This window comes from Ochlerotatus camptorhynchus, unplaced genomic scaffold, assembly GCF_037179485.1.
Source record: "Ochlerotatus camptorhynchus isolate MF236.1 unplaced genomic scaffold, CSIRO-AGI_Acam_v1.1 ptg000066l, whole genome shotgun sequence".
NCBI lineage: Eukaryota > Metazoa > Arthropoda > Insecta > Diptera > Culicidae > Ochlerotatus > Ochlerotatus camptorhynchus.
The window spans coordinates 814,187-836,104 of NW_027040556.1; the positions used below are offsets into that span (position 1 = coordinate 814,187).

Sequence of the window (21,918 nt, forward strand, 5' to 3'; positions counted from 1 at the left end):
TCGGCCAATCACGAGCTGGTTCGCGTTTGACAGAAAAGTGATTTGTTTTCGCCCCCGTATTGTCTTCTCTTCCTCTTAGGTTTGATGCATACAAAGACTTTTTAAAGGTTACTTTTTTCTATTAACGTACAGTAGTCAATTATTTTAAAATTTGGTGTACACATTTTGGAAATGTGAATACGGAAAGTGCATCAGCGCACCATTATTGAAATTTGCTTCAGTTTAGTCGACAGACAGACATGGGACAGAGATTGATTAGGATCACAGCGGGAGTTCCACAAGGCTCCATCCTTGGTCCAACGCTCTGGACCGGGATGTACAACGGCGTGCTAACGCTGAAGCTGCCCAAAGGAGTTGAGATCGTTGGCTTTGCGGACGACATTGTCTTGACGATAACAGGCGAGACGCTGGAAGAGGTGGAAGTGCTGGCGACCAAGGCGATCGAAATGATTGGTAATTGGATGTAAGGAGTGAAGCTGCAGACAGGGTTACTTCCACTCACTTGCTATAAAAAAATGTTTTCCGGAATTATGCAATCATGAGATGGTACAATGATAATTAGTATTTGTAAGCTACAAGAAGAGATCGTAAAGTACGTGTTTGACACATCAAATCTGTCAATATTCCTTTAAGTGCGTCACAATAATCGATTTACAACTCGTGAGCGCTCACTCTGAGTGAACGCTCACGAATCATAAGATCGCTGATTGTGACGCCCTGAAAGCGAAATTGACAGGTTTTATGAATCTAACATGTACTTTACACCCTCTTCTTGTTACTTACAAGTACAACATATCATTATACCATCTAATGATTGCATAATTCCGAAAACACATTTTTTTATAGCAAGTAAGTGTAAGCAACCCTGGCTGCAGATAGTCCATCATAAAACGGAAGTTCTATTGGACAGTAACTGTAAAGCGGTACAGCGGGAAGATATCGACGTCGGGGGCATGCCATAACCTCAAAGTGGAAGACAGCGAGTGCTACAGGCGGAGGAAAGCCAGAAGAGTACGGAAAGTTGTGAGAGCGGAGTCGTTGGCTAAGTGGCAACAGGAGTGGAACACGGCAGAGAATGGTAGATGGACACGTAGACTAATAATGAGATGAACCAGCTTCTGGCTGAAAGTCTCGCTATTAAACCTAACCACGTAGACTAATACAGATTTTTTTCGACCTGGGTGAACAGAAATCACGGAGACCTCAAATTCCACCTTGTTTGGCCGCGGCTGCTTCAGGAAGTATCTGCATCGGTTCGAACACGCAGTGTCACCCCTCTGTTCGGAGTGCGGCAACGTGGATTAAACGTCGGAGCATGTGGTCTTCGACTGTCCAAGGTTCGAGGCAGTTTTGTGAAGGGATATGCCCGTCCTTAACGTGGAGAATGTCATCGATGAAATGTGTCGAGAGTAAGGCACTTGGAATGCCATCAGCAGCTGCAGCGAAAATGGAGAGAGGAGCAGCGATCTAGCCATACCAGAACACCCGATGAATATTGACGAGATGCCGCTTCAAGTTGAATACCGTGACCACTTTTAATGTTTTTTTTTTCCATTTGCCCTGCAAAGCACAACATTCACAACCACCTTTTCGGTACCGTTCTCAAACCGCATTTTTTTTTTTTTTTTTTTTTTAACTCTTTATTTGTTCCAAATTCAAAATAAATTACATTTCATTTTTAACCTAGGTGCTCCAGTTACTAAAGTAACTTACCAGCCTTAATTGTTATGATATATATCTAAGTGTTTTTACATTGTTCCTGTCTTGGCAATTCAGTATTTTAAACAGGTTTTTTAAACCTGCATGTCAGTATAACAATTGATAGCTTAAAACTAAATAACTAAAACTAAATCTTATCTAAGTATAAAGGGAATTAATCGTTGCAATTGAGGATTGTAACGATTTTTGCCGGAAATTATTAATTATTTTGTTGGACATTTGTGCTAAAGTCTCAACATTCGAAATTCTATGTACTTCGGTAGTACTGAACCAGGGAGGCAACTTCAAAATCATTTTCAGAATTTTGTTCTGAATCCTTTGAAGTGCTTTTTTCCTGGTAGTGCAACAACTAGACCATATTGGCACAGCGTAAAGCATGGCCGGTCTAAAAACTTGTTTAAATATTAGAAGTTTATTCGTCAGGCAAAGCTTGGATTTCCTGTTTATAAGAGGATACAAACATTTTATATATTTGTTACATTTGGCTTGAATGCCCTCAATGTGATCTTTAAAAGATAATTTATGGTCAAGTATTAATCCAAGATATTTCACTTGGTTTGACCAGGAAATTGGAACTCCGTTCATAGTGACTATGTGACTACTACTAGGTTTCAAAAAGGAAGCCCTGGGCTTATGTGGAAATATTATAAGTTGAGTTTTGGAAGCGTTGGGAGAAATCTTCCATTTTTGTAAATAAGAAGAGAAAATATCTAAACTTTTCTGAAGTCTGCTGCAAATAACACGAAGACTTCTTCCTTTAGCGGAAATGCCTATGTCATCAGCGAACAAATATTTGTGGCACCCCTGTGGCAAATCAGGGAGGTCCGAAGTGAAAATGTTATACAATATAGGCCCAAGAATGCTACCCTGAGGAACTCCTGCTCTAACAGGTAGTCGATTAGATTTGGAATTTTGATAATTTACTTGAAGAGTTCTGTCAGTTAAATAATTTTGAACTAATTTCATAATGTAAAGTGGAAAATTAAACTTTTTCAATTTAGCAATCAAACCTTCATGCCAAACACTGTCGAATGCTTTTTCTATGTCTAGAAGAGCAACTCCAGTTGAGTGGCCTTCAGATTTGTTTGAACGAATTAAATTGGTAACTCTCAAGAGTTGATGAGTAGTTGAATGCCCATGGCGAAATCCAAACTGCTCATCTGCAAAAATTGAGTTCGTATTGATGTGAAGCATCATTCTATTCAAAATTATTTTTTCAAAAAGTTTACTTATTGAAGAAAGCAAACTTATTGGACGGTAGCTAGAAGCTTCAGCTGGATTTTTATCCGGCTTCAAAATTGGAACAACTTTTGCATTTTTCCATTTATCAGGAAAGTATGCCAAATGGAAACATCTGTTAAATAATTTTACCAGGAAAGACAAGGTACTCTCTGGGAGTTTTTTGATGAGGATATAGAAAATTCCATCATCACCTGGAGCTTTCATATTTTGAAATTTTTTAGTTATAGACCTTACTTCGTCCAAATCAGTCCCCCAGGAATCATCAAAAATATTTTCCCGAGTGAAAATATTCCGAAAATCCCGAGCAACCTGATTCTCAATAGGACTAGTAAGACCCAAACTGAAATTATGGGAACTCTCGAATTGCTTAGCAAGTTTCTGAGCTTTTTCCAAATTTGTGATCAAAATTTTACCACCTTCTTTAAGCGCTGGAATTGGCTTTTGAGGTTTTTTCAAAATTTTTGTGAGTTTCCAAAAGGGTTTGGAACTCGGGTCTAATTTAGAAATATTATTTTCAAAAGTTTTGTTCCTCAGGGCAGAGAATCGCTTTTTAATTTGTTTTTGCAAATCCCGCCAGATAACTTTCATGGCAGGATCGCGTGTACTTTGATATTGTCTCCTACGGACATTTTTAAGACGGATCAAGAGCTGAAGATCATCGTCTATTATAATTGAATCGAATTTAACCTCGCATTTTGGTACTGAGGCAGCTCTTGCTTCAACTATAGAAGTAGTCAGAGATTCAAGAGCATAATTAATTTCATCTTTGGTTTGCAAAGGAATGTTTGGATCGAAGTTATATTCCATAAATGTTCGATATTGCTCCCAATCAGCCCTATGGTAATTGAAAGTAAAGCTGTTGGGATTAGAAATTATTTCTTGGGATATTTCAAAAGTTACTGGAAGGTGATCAGAACCGAAGTCAGCATGGGTAACCAATTGGCTACAAAGATGACATGAATCAGTTAAGACCAAATCAATAGTTGAGGGATTTCTTGCAGAAGAAAAGCATGTTGGGCTGTTTGGATATTGAATAGTGTAATAACCTGCAGAACAATCATCAAACAGAATATTACCATTGGAATTGCTTTGAGCATTATTCCATGAGCGGTGTTTTGCATTAAAATCACCAATAATAAAGAATTTAGACCTATGACGGGTAAGTTTCTGGAGGTCACCCTTGAGAAAATTCTTTTGCTGGCCTACGCATTGGAATGGCAAATAGGCAGCTATAAACGTAAGTTGTCCAAATTTTGTTTCAACAGAAACTCCCAAAGTTTCAAAAACTTTGGTTTCAAATGAAGAAAGAATTTTATGTTTGATTCGTCTATGAATAATGATGGCAACGCCACCACAGGGTCCATCAAGACGATCATTTCTAAAAATCAAGTAATTTGCGTCCTTCTTAACCTTATGGTCAGGTTTAAGGAACGTTTCAGTTATAACGGCAATATGCACGTTATGAACTCTCAAAAAGTTAAATAGCTCGTCTTCATTATCTTTAAGAGATCGAGCATTCCAATTTACAATATTTAATGCTTTAAAATCCATTACTGAATTTTAAAGTCATGACAATATTATTTGCAAATTTTACTCCAGTTTGAATAGCATCAAACATGGAGTTAGATTTAAGCATATCAGAAATCATGTCAATTAATGATTTCTGTAAAAATTCCATTTTAGGGGCAGTAATGCTTCCTAAGTCAAAATTGTCAAAATTTCCGTTAGAACGTTGGTTAGTATTTTGATTTCTACCCGCTGCAATAGCAGCATAGGTAGCTCCATTAACTCGCTGAACATTGTTAGCAGCGAGGGGAGTAGGTACAGATGAAACACTTGAAGCAGGAGTGATATTTGTACCTACGGGTACGAATGTAGAATTTGTTCCTCGCTGACCGTTGTTAACAGCAGAGGAATTTGTACCTGGTCGGAAACGTGGAGCGTTTCCTACCTGTCGGTTAGAACGAGATTGTAGGATCGCTTTGCGAGTCTTACATTCCCAAAAATTGGATTTGTGGTTTTCACCACAATTTGAACATTTAAATTTCTTAGGATCTTCCTTCACAGGACAGTCGTCCTTTGCGTGAGAGGAATCACCACAATTCATGCATTTAGCTGGCATGTAGCAATTTTTAGTTCCGTGACCCCATCCCTGGCACTTACGGCACTGAGTGAGGTTTTGGAAATTTCCTCCAGTCTTCCTGAAGTGTTCCCACTTCACTCGGACATGGAGCATAAGGCTAGCTTTTTCTAAGGCCTTAAGGTTGTTTAGTTCACTAGACTTGAAGTGAACTAAATAAAAATCATTAGAAATCCCGTTGCGCGAATCGCCAGGACGGGATTTCATTTTCATTTTGATTACTTGGAGTGGCACAACTCCAAGTAATTTTGCCAGTTCATCTTTGATCTGATCCAGGGATTCACCACTGGGCAGTCCTTTCATGACAACCTTGAACACACGTTCAGTTTTGGTGTCGTAAGTAAAAAATTTGTGCTTCTTCTCAGTAAGATACTTGAGAAGACATTTAAATCCATCCAAGGTTTCAGCCAATACACGGCATTCACCCCGACGTCCAATTTGTAGAGAAAACTTAACTTTCACGAAGTTCAAAAGTTCCATGCGAAGAGCATGGAAATCGGAAGTGGTTATCACAATAGGGGGAATCTTTTCCTTCTTGGCATTAAGCCGGGAAAGTTTACTAGAATTTTTCTTGGATGATGGATCATTCTCATCATCCGTGAGCAAATCAAATTGATTACTCAAATTAATTTCTTCAGAAGGGGGGTCAAGAGTTTGCCCCTTTCTTTTGCGTTTAGGCGCCATGGCGGCAGTAAATTTTGTATCCAAATCGACTTCCAAGCAGATTACTATAAGAATCTGAAGTATCGAAGAGGAATTTTCCAAATCGATATCCAAGAAGAATTACCTCGGGTAGGGTCCAAACAAGGATCGAAGAGGAATAAGAGGAGTTGAACAAGGTAGAAAATTTTTACAGGTTGAGCACTGAAAAGTGCTGTTTAAATTTGTTGTAGCTTTAGGTAGTAGTAACACTTCCTTAAGCAAAAAGCAAATAGATCCGCACGGCAAGAGAGCACGATGCGGACTGATCTCAAACCGCACTAAACTCAGCAACACAAAGGCTTTCGGTGAAATGGCGTTCGGTCAAATTTTCCATAGTAAATTTTTCTTCGCCCCTCCCTAGCTCAAAATCTGGCTACGCCCTTGTCTTTGTATACGTTTTTCAGCCATTTTATTGATGTTTTTACTCACTCACGTTAAGATCTGCCGGAATCTTTGGAGTAACAATAACGCATTTGCGCTGCCATCTTTCTCACGGAAGTGAGTGTATAAACAGACACTCTCTCGTGCTGTGTCTAAAAATCTCTCCAGTGGTGCCAGGAAAAATCTCCGAGGAGACAAGCAGAGATTCACCCCAGAGAATGATATCTCTTGCACCCGGGTGATTCTCCCCAGATAATTTTCAACTCTGGTTCTAGGTTAGTAATGGGTAACAATTACTCGTGGCGGGCTCGAGGTTAATGGGTAACAATTTCGATTTGAAGGAGCTAGGTAGGAAACTGGTTTCTGAAGCCTCCTTCAGATACTACTCTCGGACGGTTGACCAATTCCTGGCTGGGCAGGGGCAAGTTACATATAAACAGGAGGATAATAAGACTAGGACACAATGGCTGGAAATTGTTTGGAAAGGAGGGGATGGTCACATCAAACTCTAACATCAGACACACAAAGGAATTCGTAGATCGCCTGCATGTAGGGAAGATCACGGGTTTCCAAAACATATTTTACTTCACGGAAGGGTTGTCTACCTCGGGCCACTAGGGTATCCAACAGTGGTACTTTGGAGGCGTCATTACCAGGGCAATGCCAAACTGCGTGATCGATGTCATCATAGCCGGTTCTGCTGTCAAAGAGGTTTATTCTGTAGAGATGTGCGTCTAGCGAGTAGTGGTTGGACATAAATCTTCAGTGGATCTATCAATGCGTGATCCATCAGTGAAAAATTTTCTATTGCAATTGACTTGTTGGTACTTTTCAGTAAAAATGCGGGGAATTCAGATAGGTCGAAGTTGATCTGGAACTCCTTGAATAGCCTGTTTCGTGGAGAGATATACGATGACATATACAGAACCCTAGTCACAACCACTTCAAACTAGGGAACCACGAATAGAAGATTAGGAATCACAGATGAAGACTAACTAACTCATTTTATCCTTGTTTCAAGATCATCCTCGGTGGACAAAGCCGAGTCTCGTCACTGTCAACAAGGCATAAAAAGTTACAAGGACTAAGATGTGTTCCTTTGATTACTGAAAAATCCTATTACCCTAGTTTGAAGTAGTCAGGACTAGGAATTGGTGGTAGATCTTACATTCTGTAACGTACCACGAAAAGGTGATTTACCTACGTTACGGGCAGAGCTGGTTACTTACTCATTTTTCATTTGTGTGCCCCCACATAGCTTAAATCAATGCGCTTCTTTTAAGGGTTGTTATTTAGGAATATACACTGAATGCAGTTCCCTATAATTAAAACTAGGGTACGGGTAAAGCTTATCTGCAATCAGCTCGTCATAAAACTTTAAAATACTATTATTTCACGAACTGGCCTTTCAGTAAACGGTGAATCAAAACCATCAAAGCTCTATGATGTTTTATGTCTGAAGTTTCAGTATTTGAACTTGGCTTATTTTTGGGAAAACATATAGAGCTGTACCATAATTTGATCGGCGCAACAAGCTTTGCGATCAGAATCTAAATCTAGCCGTGATGAAGATCACAACCCCTGAATCGAAACGTGTATAAATCTATCATCACTTTATCTTGAAATTTGAAAAAGTTGAGAGCCGGCAAAACTCTCGCTGCAGAAACGTGAAAAGCCTAGAAGAAGAAAAACCAACAGCTACAGGAGATTTGAGAGAACTTCCAGGGAAGCTCCGAGAAAATCAGAACAGATCGGAGAACCTTGAGGCAGATCAATTAATTTAATAGATATTGTTGGAACTTTAAAGGAAAACTTCAGCAAAGTTCCGAAAGACTCATGGGAAGTTAGGGAAATTTCTTGAACATGTGAGAACATTCAAGAGGGAATTTCATATTTTTAATGGCAAATTTGAGAACTTCAAAACATGCGGGACTTCAGTGAAGATCAGAGATCATGAAAACAGTTCCATTAATTTCAAATTGCCAAGTTCTGAAATCTCCGAATCAAAGTCTAAAGAATTTCGAAGGAGATCAAAGATTTTTAGGTGGTTTCATACAGAAAAGTTCTGAGTACTTCGAGGTTGATCAGGGATATTCAAAGCAGTTTCATGAACTTCTTGAAAATTGCAGAGACTTTCAAGGAGTTCTGAATAATTATGGAATATTCCGAGGATTTCAGGAATGTTCCGAAAACTTCAGGGACATTACGGGACCTTAAGAGAAGTTATATGAATATCAGAATATATGATTAAAAAAATATAAAATTTGTGAATATAACATTTAGGGAACTTCAGGGCAGCACCGAAAACTTCAAGAAAGTCAATCGAAGTTCGCAGAAGGTTATGGGGAAAGCTACCCCAGCTTCAACAAATTTCTGGAAAATTATGGAAACTTCGAAGAAGATCTTGGAACTTCATGGCAGTTAAATTAACTTCAGAAGAATAGTGAGAACTTTTATTAAATACTTAAACAGTTCTGCGAAGTCTAGAGAAATTAAAAAAAGTTCAGTGATCCTTCGGGCAGATCGAACAACATCAGGAAGAAGCGTGAAATATTAAACATTAAGTAAATTGGTACGCACAAAAAGACCTGTAATTCGTGATACAATAAGTTATCTTATCTTATCTTTCTTTATTAAAGAGACTTTCAGCCATCGGTGATTCAATAAGTTCAAAAAGTCCATTAATTGTTGCTTTACAGTACTTCTATTAAAACTTCAAAGGTACAGCATTAGATGGTTACATTTCTCCAGTTCAAACGAAATCTTGAACCTTCCTCTTGTTGGAGCCCATCAGCGCCCGCACAGTGGAAACGGACACGGAATCAGCGCATTTCTTCCAATTTGTCCGCATTTGGTGGATGTCCTTTATTGCCCTGCCGCGTCGTCGAAGTCGCTGCTTTGAAGTTGCCCAGTATTTATCGATTTGTCAAAATTCCGGGCAATTCGGAGGATTCATTAGCACGCTTTTTCAGGCATTATTCGATGTAAACTTGGGATTTCATCGTCGAGTATCTGACAAATGGTTCTGTTTTCAGGCCACAACTGCAAATCGCTTGCCAAATCATGGCCTTCTTCGCAAACTTGTCGGCAAACACGAACTTGAATCTTCCTGGCACATCCCCACGTCCAGTCGCGATGTAAAACTTTTGACCGGGAAGCTGCTTAAAATCGAGTTTGACGTATGTTTCGTCATCGATCACAGTGCAGCCCTTGTGTTTCGTCAAAACACGGTCGTACAAGAGCCTTGCACGCTTTTCGGCCACGGAATTCTGCTTCATGTGCCGGTTCGGATGTTTACTGGCTTTGTACGACTTGTATCCTTCCCTGACAAGGATGTTCCGCACCGTTTGAATGTTGGCCACATCTCGGATCGAAAGACCGGGGTTGGCTTCAACGCATCTCAACACCTTGCTGCGCAGCTGACGATCCCTGGTTCCAGTTTTTTCGTAGGTCCGCTGATTCCTTTCCACACTCAGGGTATCCTTGTAGGTTTTGAGCACTCGACAAACTGTTGTTTTCGTCATCTTTAGCACTTTAGTCAGCATGGAACCGGACTTCTTTCGAGTTCACTTTAACGTTATGTCTGAACGCGATCGACTACTTTGATTAAAATTGCAACAGTTGTTCTCTATAGAAGTGTAAACAAACCATTGTCAAAGATTTTAGATTCCCAACACTAGAGGCGTGCTAGCAGCGCACGAGGGGCGTACCAATTTACTTTTAGTCAGCCTCAGTGTATTTTCTGAGATGCATGTCATCCAAAATTCAAAGTGGTAATACAACCTGAAAGTACTCCTGTAGTAGTAAAACACGAAAAACTCCTTGTGAAAACTACTCGGAAACCGAATGCAACCCGAAGCTACGCCCAATAATTATACACATTGACATGCAATTCAATCTGTCATTCGTATATAAATGCATAGAATGCACTGCAGTCGGAAAACAATAAACTAATGGCCCTGCTTTCAGCTAGTAACTATCATCATGCGAGAACTATTTACTTGTCGCAGTGCTTACAATATCACGATGACGATGGCCGTGGTGGTTCGATTGCCCGCCATTCTTTCCTTATCCAAACAAATCTTTTTTTCCGGCCCCTTGTAGTTAAATAAGTGCATGCGACGCCATCCAGGTTGTCATGCAGTCACATCACGCCCCACAACAACGATAACGACGACGACAGTTGGTGGCAGTAATAATCGTATATTAATTTCATTGCGTTTGCCGGGTTCGGTTGGAGTAATTGAGTAATTAGCTCACGCCATGGAGGACACACAATATTTGCCCGGGGTGGTATCTACTATCTGTGACACTGGAGGTAGGCGTACGTATTATTCTGAGGCGGAGTTCCAGACTTTCTCGGTGTAGCCAATTGGCCATTGGCTGGAAATGGCCTGCGGTTACGTTCATTGAATGTTTCCTCGTCGTTGTCGTCGTCGGTGATTTGTCCTCGACGACGACGACGACGACGAGGTGAGACACAATTGAAGATAAGCCTTGATTGCCCGTCTGGCGTGATGATGGTCAGAATGGCTGCCGGTCCGGTCGTGTCAACCAAATGCGGAGGCATTATAATTGTTTGAAAACTTGGACTGCGGAAGCGTCTGATTGCTGGCAATTAGAAACGATATATTTGGTTGATTTTTACATTGATATTATGCAAATGACTGATTTCAAATGCCGATTGGAAATTTATACGTGTTGTCGAGACCTGGTGTCTGCACACGGCCGATGAAATCTACTCAACATTGAGTGTTTTTATTTACTCAAAATTGCAGCAACGTATACTCAAAATTTGTTATGTTTAACAGATTTTTATACATTGATTTGATTATTTTATATAATCAAAAGTATACTGTTAGGGTAAACGCTCCTATAGTTGCGGTACGTTAGAAGCGTTGGGGTCCTATAGTTGAGTATTGAGTCTCCATGTGCAACTATAGGAACCTAACGCTTCTAACGTACCGCAACTATAGGAGCGTTTCCCCTAGTCCGAATATCAACGGAGAATTCGACCGCTGACAGCAAAGCAGCAGAAGAACTCATTAAATTTGAGGGTGAGGGTTGGATCAGTTATGATTTAAAATGGAAATTTAATGATGATTTTGTTTTTAACTTCAAGCAACGCCGGCAAGCAAATTAGACCCAGCACCACAATCTCCAAACTATGCAATCACCGGGCTTTCTGTTCAATTGAGTAATTGGTCCATTGATTATCCGTTATGCTCGCAAAAATTCACTTAATCGTCATTTCCAGTTGCTCCTGTAATTACGGCAACTTGATCACAGTGGTACCGAACGACGTACTTGGATGACTAGTCAACTCGATGGAACAATGATAGCAATCCAGTAAAAAATAACGATCGAACGTCAGTGGAGAACTGTTGACAAGGTGAGTATGAACAATTTCGCAAACCAAGCACCAACTCTGAACTTAGTTTTTAACATTTAAAAATTTTCAGGCCGGCTACAGTGTTATCCGGTTCGCATCATCGCGGTCAACTTCTTCCGCATGATGGACCTGATGCAGCTAACGATGACGACAATGCTGAATGAAACAGACGAAGATCGATATCAGACCATTTGGAAGCTGTTATCAGTCAGCTAATTATGATTACGGAACAGCAACCACGCTTCTGGCCCTCCATCGTAGCCGATGGTACCACCGAACTGAGCTTTCAAGAAGCTGAAAATACACAAGCAGCTGAAATTTATGTTAATCTATATACAGTGGTTGCGCAAATTATAGAGTACTAACAAAATTTTGTCCAACATTGCACTGTTGTAACTTCGTTAAATATTGTTCGATTTTTAATCTTCAAGAAGCATTCAACTGAAAAACTAATCAAATTTTATGGTGTGGCAATGGAAGTGACCATGGCTACCGGATACTGGAGATATTCCGGGTTTCCGGAGAGCATGTCTAAATTGCTAAATTTGGGATGAGTTTTTCTCAGGGTGTCCCACATCAAATTGCATCACGGAAAAAAAAACTGTTGTAAATTACCTAGATCCTTTTCAACCATTCAGGCAATAAAATATAACCAATTAGTAAGCTTTTGGCATATTTATTTAATTCAACTTCAATACCATAACCGTACGCTCGTACCTTACGCTTAATTCCACTCATTAGGTTCTGTACAACATCTGGCCGCAGCTTCTTCTGTACGGAAACCCACTTTTTATTCATGTCTTCGTCAGATTTGACCTCCTTGGGATGCTTCCGTAGTGCCTGCTTCATAATAGCCCAGTATTTTTCGATGGGCCTTAGTTCCGGTGCTTTGGGGGGGGGGGGGGGGGTTCATGTCCTTGCGTACGAAAGTGACCCCGTTGGCTTCGTACCACTCGAGGACAACATTTGAATAGTGGCATGAAGCTAGATCCGGTCAGATATCCGTAGGGCCCTCGTGTTGCTTCCACAGAGGAAGCAGACGCTTCTGTAGACACTCCTTGAGGTAGATCTCCCCGTTTACAGTCCCGGTAGTCAAGAACGGCGCACTCCGTTTGCCACATGAGCATATCGCTTGCCAAATCATGTATTTCTTGGCAAGCTTTGAAAGTTTCTGCTTCCTTACTTTCTCCGGAATATCAAACTTGTACTGGGTGGTGAAGAACAGTAGTCCCGGAAGCTGCCGGAAGTCCGCCTTGACGTAAGTCTCATCATCCATGATGAAACAATGAGGCTTCGTCAGCATCTGGGAGTACAGTTTCCGGGCCCGTTACTTTCCCACCATATTTTGACGTTCGTCACGATTTGGAGCCTTCTGCACTTTGTACATATGCAGTCCCTCTCGGTCCTTGGCTCTCTGAACGAAAGACTTGGACAGATTCAACTTTTTGGCCACATCCCTGATCGAAGCATTGGGATTCCGCTTAAACACTTTCACGACACGCTTGTGATTCTGATCACAAATAGAACATCCATTCTGACCGCATTTCTCATTCCGTTCGATGCTTAGAGTTTTGTAGTAACGTTTAATCACACGACTCACCGTTGACTGCACGATTCCGAGTTGTTTTCCGATGTTCCGATGAGAGAGTTGAGGATTGTCCAGGTGCTTGCGCAAAATCAATTCGCGACGTTGCTTTTATTCTTCTTCTTCTTCTTCATTCCTTTATTTAACGTCGGTCTTTGTTCCGCAATCTAGCGATGTTCCGACGGACATCGATTGCCATCCATTGACGGCAATCGAATGTGTAGGACGGCAGCTTCCACACCTGCGTAAGATATCGCACCCATTCAACACACATGGGCCGAGACCAACGGCTTTACATCCCTTCCGAAGGAAGACGTGATCAGTGATTTTTGTGCCTCAGAAAAACCCCACCGACCTCGGCTGGGATTGAACCCAGACCCATTGGGGTGAGAAAGTAATCACGCTTACCACTACACCACCTCACGTTGCTGACGTTGCTTTTCAGGTGACGCCATTTTTTCCAACTTTCGAAAATCTGACAGCTATAAAAGTACAGTGTGAACAATACACTCTAAACTACATATACTCAAATTTTCGAGAGAAAATATCCAATGGGTAATTTTCTATAGCGTTTTTTACGTGAAGCAATTTGATGTGCGACACTCTTTAATCTATGTTTTTTGTTCATGCGAAAATAGAATCATTCCAAAGCGAATGACGCACCAAGAACTAAAATCAGCTCAGATTCTACCGAGATATGGACATTTCCCTGAAATCGGTCCTGAGGGAGGGTTCTAAGTGCGGTCAGTTCTTTCATACACTCAAAACATGCCATGTGACACCTCTTTCTTCATGATCTTTTTACCAATAGGCTTTCTTTAGACTTTAAATGGATCATTGACCACATTGGCCACTTCCGGAACTACTGGAGTGCCCTGGGGAGAACCTGTAGTAGGGGAGCAATTCATTTTTAGAAGCAGATCAAATTGAGGGAATACTAGGTGCTAGTGCTGATAAAAATCATTCCTTCTACAGTCAACTTTGCTGAAAATGAAGACAACCTTAACAGATAGACCAACTACTTGCATGAATCTGAATTTTGACATAACAACATTCTCTTGATCAAAGCAACCTCTGAGTATCGTAGCCAGCTGGGTAATATGCCGCCATGTTATTTGCCTTGACACCAGTCCCGAACAGACGTTTCTTCACACACATTTTGACAGTTCCTTATGGGGTTTTGCGTTGGAGTGAGAGAATAAGAAAAATTCCGCCATGTTTCACACATAGACTGACAGTTACATATGAGATTTCTCCATAGGAGTAAAGAGTTACAGAGCTCTCGTCAACGCCAATTGAAACCAACATCTGAAACGTCACAATTCAAGTGTGAACTGCAAAAATGGCGTGACTGAATTGTCTTATTTTTATCAAATGAAATTATTTTCCCTTTTATGCCATATAAATCAGTGCCAACATTTCAAAGGGGCGTAATTGCATTTGTAAACAATGGCTTTAGCCCTCGATTTTTCGCGAATAAAAGCTCACTCATGAAAAATAATGACACCAGCAGGTAGAGGAATGAACGATTTTTTTGGAGAGGTAAGATTTCATTCGCGAGAAATTGACGGCTAAAGTATTTGTTTACAAAAGCAATTACGCCCCTTTGAAATGTTGGCACTGAAATGGTAGACTTCCTGGTAGAAAATCAGAAAATAATATTTAATGAGTTTTAAGTTTATTTTTCGCAAAATGTAAGCAAAAATATTAAGAATATCTAAAATATCAGTCACGCCTTTTTCGAAATTCTGGCTCGAATCTTCTATTTGTTTACAACTTATGAGCTGTCAGTGGGGCCCACGATTCGCGGGCCCGTAGCGATGTTAGCTCTTTTCAAGGCAAGGCAAACAAGATAGGGTTGCCACCTAGCTGATCGTAGCCAATATTTGTTTTTTTTTTTCATTCGTGGCTGGATGTTCATTATAGTATCGCCTCCGTTGTTGTCAATAGGTGAATCCAATAGAAACTAAGCTATTGTTCCACCCTCTGGTGGTGAATATCGGAACCAAGGGTTGAAACAGTCGACGTTTTTTACTACACTCGCTTCGTTGTCGTGCGCGACAGTCTGTTTGTATTCGTACACACTGTAACTGGCGAGTACCCATTAATGGGTGAAAAAGTACCCATTTTATGGTAGTGTATGGAGCTGTCAAAAAATGCGTAAATGAAAATTTCAAATAGTGGGTACTTTTTCACTCATTTCCGAAACCTGTTCAGGGATCAAAAATGGGTACATTTTCACCCATTATTGGGTGAAAAATATCTTTGTTGCACCGTAACGTTGCTCACGTACTTGGTGTACATTGTCGAGTGCCTTTGTTCCGTTAAAAAGTACAGAAAGTAATAAAAATGTATAGCTTAAAGAAAAAGTTAGATGGTGATAGCTTCAAAAAGCTTCAAGGTAAGAAATACTATATGACTTGAATGATTTCTTAGCTTATAACGTTGTTAAAAGCATATTTGTTTCATTCCACAATTTGAGGTTAAATTTCTGGAAATTCGACTTCCTGTATTGAAACATACGTCTTGAAAACAAATTGCTCAGGAATCATTGACCCAAAAAAAATGTTTATTTTTACATGAAATTATAATATGAACATTTTTGAAGGCTTACAGTGTCCCGTTTCCAAATGTGGGGCATTTATTGAAGGTTATGTCCATGAGCTGAAACTTCATGTGAAGGAGTTCCACAAATTGAACACCAGCTCAAAGAACTCTATCACATTTAAATGTCGTAATTGTGGAGCTTGGCGTAGCACATTTAAGCATTTGAAGCGACACATTGAACAGGTTCATCCAAAACATATTTCATCTAGTGCAACCATTCCCGACTGCGATCCTCAAAATATGGAAGCTACTCAATTTGATGAAAAGGAACCCACAATGCTAAACTTATTATTTTCGACTATGAGGCAGAATCTGCAAGATAATGCCTCAGCAGCTGTAACTGGATTCCGATGCGATGTTTCCCTCCCGGAACGAAAAATACAATCTTTTATTCAGTTGAGCTCGGAGCTGCTGGATAGTTACCAAAAATATTCCATGGATCTTTTCAGAAAGTTTGCAAACGACACAGGAATTCCAACCGATGACAAGCGTGTGCTAGATGTGCTGGACCACTTGAATATTAATGGAATATTTGCAGATGTCAAAACTCCTGAACAAAACTTGGAGCATTTGTGTGGAAAAGCTATGACAAATGTCCCCGAGCCATTGGAGATCGTTCTGGGAAAATCTAAGGTTAATCGTATTGTTAAATACCATCCAGTAAATACCCAAAACATCCGAACGGACAGAATGAAGAAATTTGGCTGCGTTAAGAAAAGCTTCTTTACGAAGGACACCATGCACTACATTTCAGTTATGGATATTCTCATACTGATAATGCGCAACAGGCAAGCGAGGGAAATGATAGCGAGAGAAAGGAAATCCATTAGCAGCGTTTGTAGTTTTCTGGATGGAAAATTGATCGAATCAATTGAATACTTGCGGAAATACCCGTCTACAGTACGCCTGTCCATACACATCGATGACGTAGAATATTGCAACCCACTCGGTTCCCGTAGAGGAAAGCAGAAAGTTACTGTGATTTGGTTCAAAATTCAGAATCTTGACGATAAAATTAATTCCGGCCTCGACAGGGTGTATACGGTTCTCATGGCTCGCTCTCACTTGGTAAAAAAATATGGGTTGCGGAGGCTAATGATAAGCCTTCAGGGAACTTTATGGCAAAAACTTTGAAGGGAAAGGGTAATATGATCAACCAGTCTGCTTCTCAAAGTTGGAAACTGCTTAGAATTTTTCCGTTCATTCTCTCCGATGTACTACCAACATTTCAAAAATTTTCAAATTTGATTACAGATTTGCTTTTTATTACATATTACTCGTTTTCCACATGCTTAACGAATGAAATGATAGAAATATTGAATTATTTTATTCAAAAGTTTTACGAAGATCTGAAATTGGCACTCCCTAATAAAGCTCCGATCAATAAAGTTCACCACATTTCCCATTATGTAGAAGTAATCAAACAGAGTGGTCCAATTGCTAAAATGAGCTGCTTACAATTTGAAGCAAAATTTAGAGTATCCAAATCACAAGCAAAAACATGCCGTAATTTTCGGAACTTAACGTCAAGCATGGCTAAAAGGATCAACTTGAAACAAGTCAACACAATAATAAATCACGAATACGAAACGGATCAAATAAATATTAAATCATGTGCTCAGATAAATAAGGAATCTCTGGACTATGCATTACTATTATTTGATTTCCCTCAAATCATTACTTTTGTTAATCACCTGATCATTAATGGTACTAGTCTTAGACCAGGTGTTGTAATTAAATATAATACTCATACAGGACAAAAGTATGGCATAATAAATGCAATTATTGAAAATCATTCCAGTACAGATAAATCTTTCTTATGTATCATTCAGATGTTAAATATCATTGAGTTTGTTCAAAATCTTAATAGCTATAAAGTATCCTTGTCAGATAATACTACTCGAGTATCTTTTCTTAACGTGTTAAACAAAAAGGTGTATAGTCTATGGAATCTGCAACACACTGAACCTGAAAATAGATTCTTGTACATTAGCTTAAAATATACTGACTAGAATTATTATCTTTAACTACATTGCAAGTAAAACAGTAAAGCACTAGTTTTGTATTTCTGTTTAAGTTTATGTTTTAGTTCTAATTGCCCGTTTAGCATCATTTGTAAAAATAAAAATAATCAAATCAATTATATTTTTCCTAATGTTGCTATGTCCAATTGTCTGTGGATAGTAAAAGTTCAGAGCATCGCGTATAATTATAAAATTATCAAATGTAAAATTGCAATGTTGCTATTAATATTACTAATTTTGTAAAATAAGAAATAAAAAAATCGTTCTTAGTCTTATTGTCTGTGAAAACAAATCGGTATCGATCAAAACAACATTCTACTTGACGTTCTATTCGCGCATGAAGGTGCAGAGTGCCACATTTTTCACAGAACACAAGTTTACGGATGATTCGCTTGTTATTCTGTCAGAAGCAGCCAAGAGGAATTGTCCATCACCAACTCCATCGACGTCCGGAAGTGGTCCTTTAAAAGAAAAAAATGTGCATGAAAACCGTGTTCCGACTGAACCACTAGTCGAGCAAAGAACCGTAAGTGTTAAAAAAATAAATATAATTAATATGATTACTCAACCTACCATCTTTTGTTATCTAGATTCGGCAGATTTTGGAGTCCAACTCAAAATTTCGGAAAATTTTGTTTTCAAAGCTAGATGCTGGTATCGTACCGCCGCACAACGGCTTATTGCTGATGGTCCGTACTTTGTGTGAAGGAATGTTCGCAGGTCAACAGTACGTATATGAGTAGGATAAGTAGTGTACGGGAATATTAAAAATGCCAGTCTTCACTTTCACTGATGAATATATTCGAGCAAATATATGCATCATGTTAAGAATTAGGCTGTATTCAGACAATAGATACTCATAGTATTGCGCGTCGACGAAGAGAATCGATCAATGTTAATTAGGACCTAATGCAATGTTCAGCTTGAATTTATCAATAACCTACTAATAACCTACATTACATAATCATTATTTACAGTCATTTTTCTTCTGGAAGAACGGAGGTAAAGGACCAGGCCATGAGCATTCCGGGGTCATACAAACACATACTCGAAATGTATGCAAGAACGTTTCACCAAGCAAAAAAAAGTTCACCCGCAAACCGAAAAATAAACAAGTAATCAACGTTTCATTCGAAATAGTTGAGATGGCTCAAGAGATGGCTCAAATCGAAGCAACATCGAGTAGCTTCAACAACATTGCTAGAAGCATGGCAGAGACGCATGACTTGCTCATTATGATGTTAGATGCCAAATCAAAAACTTTCGAGATATTGAATGTTTTCCCGCATTTTCGATCATACAACGGAATGATAGTAAGTTATATTTTACTATTATAGTTTAGAATAGAGATTTTTATTGTTTTACTGTGAGTGTGATAAAACGAATCACATAGTCATTAGTCAATATGATGCTGATCCTATGATGTGACTGAAACATCTTCTGAAAACATGAGTATGAGAACGTCATAACAGCGTCGTAGCTAATGACGTCAAGGTGCTGATGAAATCATTGGCTCATGAAATTTCACACTTTATCGCACTCATTCTTAAGTCTCCAGAAATGTGTTTTAACAAAATAACCCAGGAAATAACCTCTTAAAAACCATAAGCATAATTTTCTAATTTTCAGATTCAGAAAGCGTACGAGCTATGATGCCATCATACAATAAGGAGTCCAATTTGAAGCAAGTATTTGCTAGAGGTCTTCTAGTAAACAGAGGCACTTTTTCGACGTTTCTTGATGGTATGTTTAACCTCGTGTTTAACCTTAAAAATCTATTTGTATACTTTCATATAATTAATCATGTAAACATAACATTACACAGATAATGTCCGAGAATGTCTACGCATTCTCGTTTCCCTCACCAGAAGGGGTGTACGAAAATCTTCCTTGGAGGAGTCTACAGACATCGAAGCAGAACTAGCGGCTCCGATAATTCGATGTATCACGGTAATATATCCATTACGCTAGATTTTGCTGTTGTTAAAAAGACATTTTTTTTTGCAGGATGCTGAAACAGCTTTACAAGAGCAATTAATGAAGTATGTTGCCTGGAATGTCGATGCTAACGTTGATGTGGCGCCCCATCTGATTTTCAACGGCAACAATTACTTTATTTACGTTGACGCTCAACTCATCCACTGTGGAATTGACTCCATCCGCGCGCTGGACACTCTATTTAAAGTGTTCACTGTTTTCAACATTCGTCCGCCAGCAGAAGTGCAAAAAATTATTGATTTCATCGAAATCATATGTTATGGAATCAAAACGACTAGCACCCGTCAGATGGTCAATCGTTTGGTTTCATCGTTTAAGGAATCCATCCATGCTGACGAAAAAGATGCTGATGAATAATGTATAAATATCATTGTTTTCATTAATTATTGCAATGATGTTCAATAAAAACCAAGTACAAACCAAAAGAATAACCATTAATATGTTATTTTTTATTTTATTGATTGATTTTAAAATAATTGCAAATTCTCAAATTTCAGATTAAGTCCCATAAATAAATTTTAAAAAATGGGTACTTTTTTACCCAGTCACGGAAAACAATGCATTCTGGAAATGGGTAAAAAGTACCCCATGATTTGACGTATAAGCTTTTTACCCATTAGTGGGTAAAGACGTTTTACCCATTTTATGAGTTTACCTACTTTACCGCGAAATGGGCATTTTTTCACCCATTAATGGGTACTTTCCAGTTACAGTGCACTCATGCTCTACCGTCGTCTCTCTCACACAACACGAGTGGTAGAATAACATTCGAGCAAAAAGAAAATTATCAAATAACTATCATATAACATGTGTGATTTCGTTCTAATTCCTCAATTTGATGTAAATTAAACCATTTCTGATTGGACAAGTACAAGTTATTCCTAGGACTTGATTGCTTGCTATTTTCAGAATTCACACAAGCACAACATCAGCAGCTCTTATTATGAGTAAAATTAAAATACATATATTCGTGACGGTCTTCGGCGACAGTGTCGTATGACAGAGCCTGTCATATGACATTTTAGTTTGGTACTTTACTATGATAGCTTGTTTTGCAAGTGTCGGAGACAAAGGCAGTCGATTATAACAGAAAATGTGTCGACTACCGTGACCGCTTACAAGACTGATCGGAACCCTCAAAAGAGTGATGAGGGTGAAAATTTTCACCGTGAAGCATAGGAAGAGGAAAATATTTTCACATTTCCTGATTAATGTATCCACCCCAGGTGCTTGAAATCATCATCCATGTTGAATATTTTGTTTTCTGTATCGCGTTTGCAGTGATCCGGCTAGTGCTTCCATATATTTTTGATGAGAAAAACGAATATTCATAAAACTATCCCAGCGGTTATGTTCTTCCGGATTTTAAATGTGTGTTTATTTCAGCTGTTAGTCAGTTCAGATCTGTAGATAATCGGAAAATAAGACCACTTCCGATTGGAAGATTGCCGCAAAAGCTCAACGCAGATGTCGCCACTGCATGATGATGATAATGTTGACAGACTGCATATAAAATTCGTGAAAATTAGCATCAAATCATAATTTTTATCAAGCCTGCGTGAAATTTTTCCAATTATAACATTCGAATTGAAGAAGAAAACGTTTTTACGATCAGACTGATGTGCAGCTTTGACTTTTCCAGGTGAACTTTCACAAGATATATTCATTTCATTTCACGGCTCCATCAATGCTGCATCGTAAATATGATGGTAAACAGAAGTAAATTGCTCAATTACTCAAAATAAAGATGATTTGTCATCTTGTTATCACTTTGAAGACCATCTAGCACCATTTTATAGTATGGTGCGTGTTGAGTAAATCAAGTTCCGGTGCGTTTTCCGTCGAAAATTGTGAGTATCAATATGTTTGCTTAAAAAGGCCAAAATCAAACATTTATTGAATATTGGCGTCCTATACAACCAATTCTCTATTACCACCAGCATGATACAACCTTTCCTAAGTAAATTCACTTAATTTCCACTTTCATCTTAGTGAAAATCGCACATATTCACCATTTTCCGAAAAATGCAGCTGCGCAGGAGGTAACCTCTCTCTGTAGGTGCAAACTTGTTATGCATAATTTGCCATGAAAACATCTCCGATCCATACCGAAATAATAACAAATAAT

At 39.0% G+C, this 21,918-nt stretch overlaps 1 pseudogene; it reads left to right on the plus strand.

The window, feature by feature from the left end:
• Nucleotides 1-314: 314 nt before the first annotated feature.
• LOC135697062 (uncharacterized) lies at nt 315-20,155 on the plus strand (annotated as a pseudogene).
• The last annotated feature ends 1,763 nt before the right edge of the window (nt 20,156-21,918 follow it).